The sequence below is a fragment of the Schistocerca nitens genome, chromosome 10 (genome assembly GCF_023898315.1).
Source record: "Schistocerca nitens isolate TAMUIC-IGC-003100 chromosome 10, iqSchNite1.1, whole genome shotgun sequence".
Taxonomy (NCBI): Eukaryota; Metazoa; Arthropoda; class Insecta; order Orthoptera; family Acrididae; genus Schistocerca; species Schistocerca nitens.
Genome location: NC_064623.1, coordinates 8,739,297 through 8,746,821, shown reverse-complemented (window position 1 = coordinate 8,746,821; position 7,525 = coordinate 8,739,297). Strand labels below are relative to the sequence as shown.

Below are 7,525 nucleotides of genomic sequence, written 5' to 3'. Positions count from 1 at the left end.
ACGTCATATGCGTAGAATTTCTTCACCTATATGAGAGGAAGTACCACTCCACTAGAGACGAAGCCATTATGTTAACCAAGTATGTAAGTATGGAGCCACTTGCGATGGTTTATGTATCACTGTCCGTGCAACAGATGTGACGTTCTTCGACAACTAGAGCTCTCTAGCCATACTGAGCACTACTAGCTATATATCATAGCACTCTTGCCAGACACATTTTCAGCCGGGTTCTTTGCATGGTAGCGTCCAGTACGTTTGGACAGATTCAGCCGTCCAATGTCACACCTTGTGACCAATAAAAGTGCGGTACTTAGATGAATGCGGTAGGAATTATTATAGTGAGTAACGATGTAAGGGTTACTACTTGTGATAGCGGTAAGACTTAGTCAGTCGTTTCCCTTACCCATCGCTCCCATCGCTCCCATCGCTTGCTTCTCTGGAACATTCGGAGCTGAGCACCTCTTTGCCGGCATTGGTCACTGTCTCGTTCGCCAATGTCCAAGCGCTGACATCCGCGCGACTTTATGCGAGGCGAGGGCAGTCAGTGACCGGATTTCGCTTGGAGCGCTCGTCCGCAGTGGAATCGCAACAACAAAATTTAGAGCAATTTGGAGACGTTAGTAAAATATGAGTTCGAAAGTTTTCCGTCTAATGGTAGTACAACAATGGATGAGTAATAGGTTTAAACACGGAGACTGTGCGTGATTACAAACGAAACCAGTGGATGCATTAGTATTGTCATTTTTGGTCAGTTGCATCCGATGATGGGAGATATTATATTAATACATTGTATTAATATCTGACTAATTAAAAAGAGCTACTGGGAACTGTAATAACGTGATACTTGAATTTCGTAAAGCAGTACAGAAATGACGAACTCCAATGTGAAAATGGAATTAAATTAAACTGCTGATGTCAGCATGGTTGGGTGAAATCAATTCTGGGAAGTGAACTGCTTGCCAACTGAATACAGGAAGTAAATGGTATGTCCTTTTATACTTTTAAAGCAACCTTTTTCATTATTTCGAACATGGTTGCACTACAGTAGCAACGGTTAGAGAACAGCAGGTACAATAGACAACCAAACAGTTACAACAAATGTTGATTTTAAAATAACCTTTACCGCGGCTTCGACGCATGTAAACCCGTCTTCCTCAGAAGGACAAACGAAGTTCACATTAGCAGTCAGTCACTAAAGCTGTCTCCGCCTCACATGTATTGGCAAAGGTCTGTAGGTCCATGATTGTAGGGGCCGTAAGTTTTACATTCGGACATACAGACCATTGCTGATACATGTCATGTGGAGACAGGTTTACCAACTGATTGTTAATGTGAACTTTGCTTGTCCTTCTGAGGAATACGGGTTTCAATGCATCGAAACCATATTGGATATTATTTGAAAACACCATTAATTGCACCTGGTTGGCTGTCCGCTATACCTGTTGTCAATATTTTTCACTTAAAATCGCGGAACGTTAATATCTATAAAGCACAGATGCGCATTTCCGTTTTAGGCAACACGGTCAGATTAAATTGTGTGCCGGACCGAGACTCGAACTCGGGACCTTTGCATTTCGCGGGCACGTGCTCTACCCGAGTTCGAGTCTCGGTCTGGCAAACAGTTTTAATCTGTCAAGAAGTTTCACATCAGCGCACACTCCGCTGCAGAGTGAAAATCTCATTCTGGGAACACGGTCGGGTTTCGCACGAAGCGTGTTCTGTACGTCGGAGCATCCCATACTCACGTCAGATCGCTGCAAAGAAAACTGTTTGAATTAAGAATCAGCAAAATAGAACGTTGTAGAGGTTACAGTGTGTTTCCATATGTTCAATGGGTTCCTGCTTGAATACCTGCAGGAGACCTTCTGTGAAGTTTGGAAGCTAGGAGACGAGGTACTGGCATAATTGAAGATTGGAGGTCAGGGCGTGAGTCGTGCTTGGCTAGCTCAGTTGGTAGAGCACATGCCCGCGAAACGCAAAGGTTCCAAGTTCGAGTCTTGGTCCGGCACACCGCACACTCCGCAGCCGAGTGAAAATTTCGTTGTGGAATCATATGTTTAGTGTTCATCACGGACTGTGCAAGGGCGTAGCATCAACTGTTTGAAGTTATTACAAACTTGGTTTCCGTTAAAGTGCAGAAAGCAATTCTCCAGAGATTCAGTGCGGCAGCGGCGGGTGTTTCCCACGATCAGTGTGTTGAAGAGTTTTAGAAACCGAGCTCTAGCACGGAAATGAAGCATTTTCGGACCAATGTCCAGGTGACATATTTTCTTCCTCTTCGTGTGAGGAATGTTTCCTGAAAGTCGGGTCATGCCTTTTTTGTTACACCCCCTATAATTCAATCTATTACTTGAGGATGGGACACATGCGGAAATCGTGATTGCACATAAATTGGTTGATCGTCCAGGTGGGATTTCTTGTTTGTAATTTACTGCTAGGTTGCGGACGTAAGTAAACACAAGATAATCAACGAACATATGGTGCTACGCAACTAGGACATGGTGAATGATTAATTAACAAGGTATCCATAAACTATCTACATAAATTTAACTTTAATAACCTTTAACCCGTAGTAGATAACAACAACTGGTTTTCAATGTATGACAAGTTAACACGAAGCTCTTTTTTCATTATCCAGCTTTAGCATATTTGAAAACAGTAATAATTTCAGTGTGTAGCCAAGTTCATAGAGATGCTGTCCAATACTCAAGTGCGACGGAACTATTGGACACAGTGTGGAAGACGGACAAGAGTCCCGATCAACTGTTTCAGCTCCGCATTCGGCACACGCCAGTTACGGAAACAGGCAGCGTTCATAATCAGTTTCGGATCGCAGCGCACACAACGTAGCACAGGCGTTTGCAGAGTGGCTGCAAAACCAGTGCGCACTGCAGCAGGCAGAGAGGCGGAAAGACCACGGTCGAAAGGCACGACGTTTGTCGGACAGATCTCAGTGCGAACACTCCGCAGTGGATACACTTACCAATACTGACGCAAAGAATAACTTTGCTTCTGCGATGAGTCAACTTTTGACGTATACGACAAACTGAATCATCATAATATTACTAAAGGGGGATCAATTGTCCACATCTAACATGTAAAATGGAAAAAGATCTCCCAAAGTCAAGTCATGTTATTACCTACATTGCCATCTGGATACATCTATACTTTCATTGCGGATGATTGTAAATACGTTTGTTGTTAACACCTGCCTACTTTATTCCTGTTATGGTCACTTTGCAATCCTGCCGAAACTTCATTCCTGGAGAGATGAAAAACTTATTCGCCTTATCTGTACGCCACTGTTCGCAGTTTCAGTATAAAACTACACATACTGAGCTCGCTCAAAAAACACTGAATTACTCGCACGATTTTAAAATAATGTTTCCGCCCGGGATCGAACCGGGGACCTTGCGCGTGTGAGGCGCACGTGATAACCACTACACTACGGAAACTGACGGAAGCAGCTTCTCAGGACAAGACAGACTTGACTGGAATTCAGCGCTCTCCCCCCCTCCACAACCGGCTGAACCAGATTCAGACGAGTGTGGTGGGGACAGCACGAAACGTCGCCAAGCGAATCATAGCTACGAGCGTACGCTCTCGCGCGCTCTCTCTGTGTGTTTGTGTGTGTGTGTGTGTGTGTGTGTGTGTGTGTGTGTGGACACTGATATGAAGTGTCTGTATTTCCATCTTTTCAGAGATGGTTGCCGGACCTCGTGAAATCAAACACTTCTCAGCCGTCTAAATTTCCTAATTGTTATTTTATTGAGTTACCAGTTTCGGCGATATATCACTCCATCTTCAGGCCACCTGACCGACGTGTAGGAAGATTCGACCAGAAACGAGCTCAGAATCTTCCTACACCGCGGCCAGGGGCCTGAGAGTGGCGTGAATATATCGCCAAAACCGGTAGCCCAATAACATAAAAATTTGGAAATTTCGACAGCTGAAAGGTGTTTGATTTGACATTCTTTGATATGAATCGTGTCCATTCTTTATGTTGATGAGCGCCTGAACTCCGATGGAGACACTTTCAATGAGGTGTCGGAATGTCTGTGGAGCCCATCCTTCCTGAACAGACGAAACGAAAGTAAGTTGTCGTCGTGGACGTTGGGGTCTCGAGCGAAGTTGACTTTCTAACTCATTCCAAAGGTCTTCCATTGGTTCAGGTTAGTACTCTGGGCAGGCCAGTTTCACGAATGTTATCGTTTACATACCACTGCCTCAGAGACGCTTCTTTATCACGGGGTCCATTCGTTATCAAGCTGATACAATCATCGTCGACGAAGCGTTCCTCTATTACACGCAGAACGCAAATTTGTGAAACGTGTTCATATTCGTCCTCATTTAGTGTTTTCTTAAGCGCAGTTAGGGAATCAGGCCCTGACCACGAATAACGCCCCAATAACGTAACACCATCTTGTTGGTACTTGACCGTTGGCACTACACATGATGGCATGCAAGGTCAGACACAAACCATACTCTGCAAATCACACTTTGGTTGGCAGGGGGTTCATCAAACCACCTTAACACTTATTGTCCGTTATTCAATTCTCGAATAGCGCGCGAAAAAAACGAACACCTATATCTTTCCGTAGGAGCTCTGATTTCCCTCATTTTATTATGATGATCGTTTCTCCCTATGTAGGTCAGCGCCAACAAAATATTTTCGCATTCGGAGGAGAAAGTTTGTGATTGAAACTTCATGAGAAGATACCGTTGCAACGAAAAACACCTTTGTTTTAATGATTTCACCCCAAATCCTGTCTCATGTCCATGACAGTCTCTCCCCTATTCCGCGATAATACAAAACGTGTTGCTCTTGTTTTAACTTTCTCGATGTACTCCGTTAATTCCATGTGGTAAAGATCGCAGACCGCCCAGCAGTACTCAAAAAGAGGACGGACAAACGCAATGTAGGCCGTTTCTTTAGTAGATCTGTTACATTTTATAAGTGTTCTGCCAATAAAACGCAGTCTTTGGTTAGCCTTCCCCACAAAATTTTCTGTGTGTTTTATCAATTTAAGTTATAATTTATAGGTATTTAGTAGAATTTACAGCCTTTAGACTTGACTGATTTATCGTCTAACCGAAGTTTAACAGATTCTTTTTAGCTGTCAAATAGATGACCTCACACTTTTCGTTATTAAGGGTCAAGTGCCAATTTTTGCACCATACCAATCGCTTTGCAATTTGTTTCGACCTTCTGATGACTTTAATAGACGATAAACGACAGCGTCATCTGCAAACAACCTAAGACGGCTGCTCTGATTGTCTCTTAAATCGTTTGTATAGACAAGGAACAGCAGAGGGCCTGTAACAGTACCTTGGGGAAAGCCAGAAATCACTTTTATTTAACTCGATGACTTTCCGTCAGTTACTACGAACTGTGAACTTCCTAACAGGAAATCACGAATCCAGTGTTATAACATAGGCCATATTCAATAAGCACACGGTTTCACCTCAAGCCGGTTGTGTGGTACAGTGTCAAAAGCCTTCTGGAAATCTAGAAATACAAAATCAATTTGAAATGTCTTGTCAACGGCGGTCAACACTTCGTGTGTGTAACGAGCTAGTTGTGTTTCACAGGAACGATGTTTTCTAAACCAGTGTTGCCCGTGTGTCAATAGACCGTTTTCTTCGAGGTAATTCATAATGTTCGAACTCAATATATGTTCCAAATCGACGTAAATGATATGGGCCCGTAATTTAGTGGGTTACTCGTACCACCTTTCTTGAATACTGGTGTAAGCTGAACAACTTTGCGGTCTTTGGGTACGGATATTTCGCTGAGCAAGCGGCTATAGATGTTTGTTAAAGATGGAGCTGCTGCATCAGCATACTCTGAAAGGAACCTAAGTGGTATACAGTCTGGAAAAGAAGACTTGCTTTTGTTAAGTAATTTAAGTTGCTGTACTACTTCGAGGATATCCACTTCTAAGTTAGTTATCATGGCAGCTGCGTTGCAGGACATAGCGTGGTCAATCACTCCAAATCAAACGTTTCGAGTCATCCAGTGTCCAGTAATGTCGCTCTTTACACCCCACAAGCCTGACTCACGACTGACTGCAAGAAGTGCGTGGCTCTTGAGGAGTTACTCGACCGTTGGACCACATTCCTTTTAACTCCCTACGCACGATAGTCACTGTGCTACCTGGACTGCTCGTAGCACTCTGGTGGTGGTGTCTCTCCGCGGATTTCTCACGATTTTCTGCGGCCACCCTCCGCAGTACTCGACAGTGGCTAGGCTACAAGAGGCTGAGGTCTGCCTGGTGTCACTTCAGCTGTGTTTACTCCCACGCGCTTTCGCTTCACACTCACATCAACAACAGTCGACCTGATCTTTCGACAAGTCTGTAACGCCTGTGGTGGATGTGTTGCTCCGCGTGACACCCTCTCACTCGTCCACATCGCCAGTCGCTGAGCTCCACTCACCGACCCTTTCTACTGTTACTGCTCCTCTGCTGGCGAAGCAACACTCCCCGTCTCGAAACTTCCTGGCAGATTAAAACCGTGCCGGACCGAGACTCGAGCTCGGGACCTTTGCCTTTCGCGGGCAAGCGCTTCACCATCTGAGCTACCCAAGCACGACTCACGCCCCGTCCTCACAGCTTTACTTCCGCCAGTACCTCGTCTCATACTTTCCAAACTTCACAGAAGGTCTCCTGCGAACCCCGCAGAACTAGCAGTCCTGAAAGAAAGGATACTTCCGAGACATGGCTTAGCCACAGCCTGGGGGATGTTTCCATTTCAGCGCACACTCAGCTGCAGAGTGAAAGTCTCATTCCACTCCCCATCTCCTTTTACACTAGCAGGCCGGTCGTGATATCTAGTGGTTAATTCCGCATTACATGACAGTCCGGAAACTTTTGGTCAAGTAGAGTAGAGATCCGCTTACTATAAATTCACAGCTCTTCGTTGTTGTTTTCTGTTCCGTACGTGGAACACAATTTGATTACACGAAATTGGTAGATTCTTGTTTATGGTATAGTTTGCTAAACTTTATTAGGAACTATATAATTTAGAGGCTGTTGGTAACTGCTGTATGTATAAACGTTTTCTTTAATGAAATATTCTACATTTACTATTCACTAAAAACACGAGCACTTCAAAATTTGACCCCGCTAATATCTGCTCATTTTACAAATAACATACATTACTGGAAAGCACTCATTCCCCTCATTCGAACAAACATTCTACTTCTTCCGAAAACTTAGCATTTCAAAAGGTATTCCTGTTCAAAATTATCGTATTCCAAAAGGATTTAATTTCAAAATGTAATCGTGTCAAATTTCCAACGTATAGTTTCATAGCTTCAATTTTTTGTATCCAAACAAAGGTATAATTTTCCTAGGACAGTGCATTAATTGGTCAAATATTTAAATAAGGAAATTAGAGCTTACAGAACATTCTTGGCAGCTTTCGCAAATGCAACTGCAGGCCAAACATTACGTCTAATAAAATAGTACAAATGAATTTTACCAATTTAAGAGCATACAGCACATACTTAAACAAATTGCCG

The 7,525-nt window shown here is 43.6% G+C and overlaps 1 non-coding gene across 1 annotated transcript; it reads right to left on the bottom strand.

Annotated features, from left to right (window-relative positions):
- Nucleotides 1–3,382: 3,382 nt before the first annotated feature.
- On the bottom strand, nucleotides 3,383–3,455 carry Trnav-cac (transfer RNA valine (anticodon CAC)). The gene has a single exon. It is a non-coding gene; the product is annotated as a tRNA-Val (tRNA).
- Nucleotides 3,456–7,525: the final 4,070 nt, after the last annotated feature.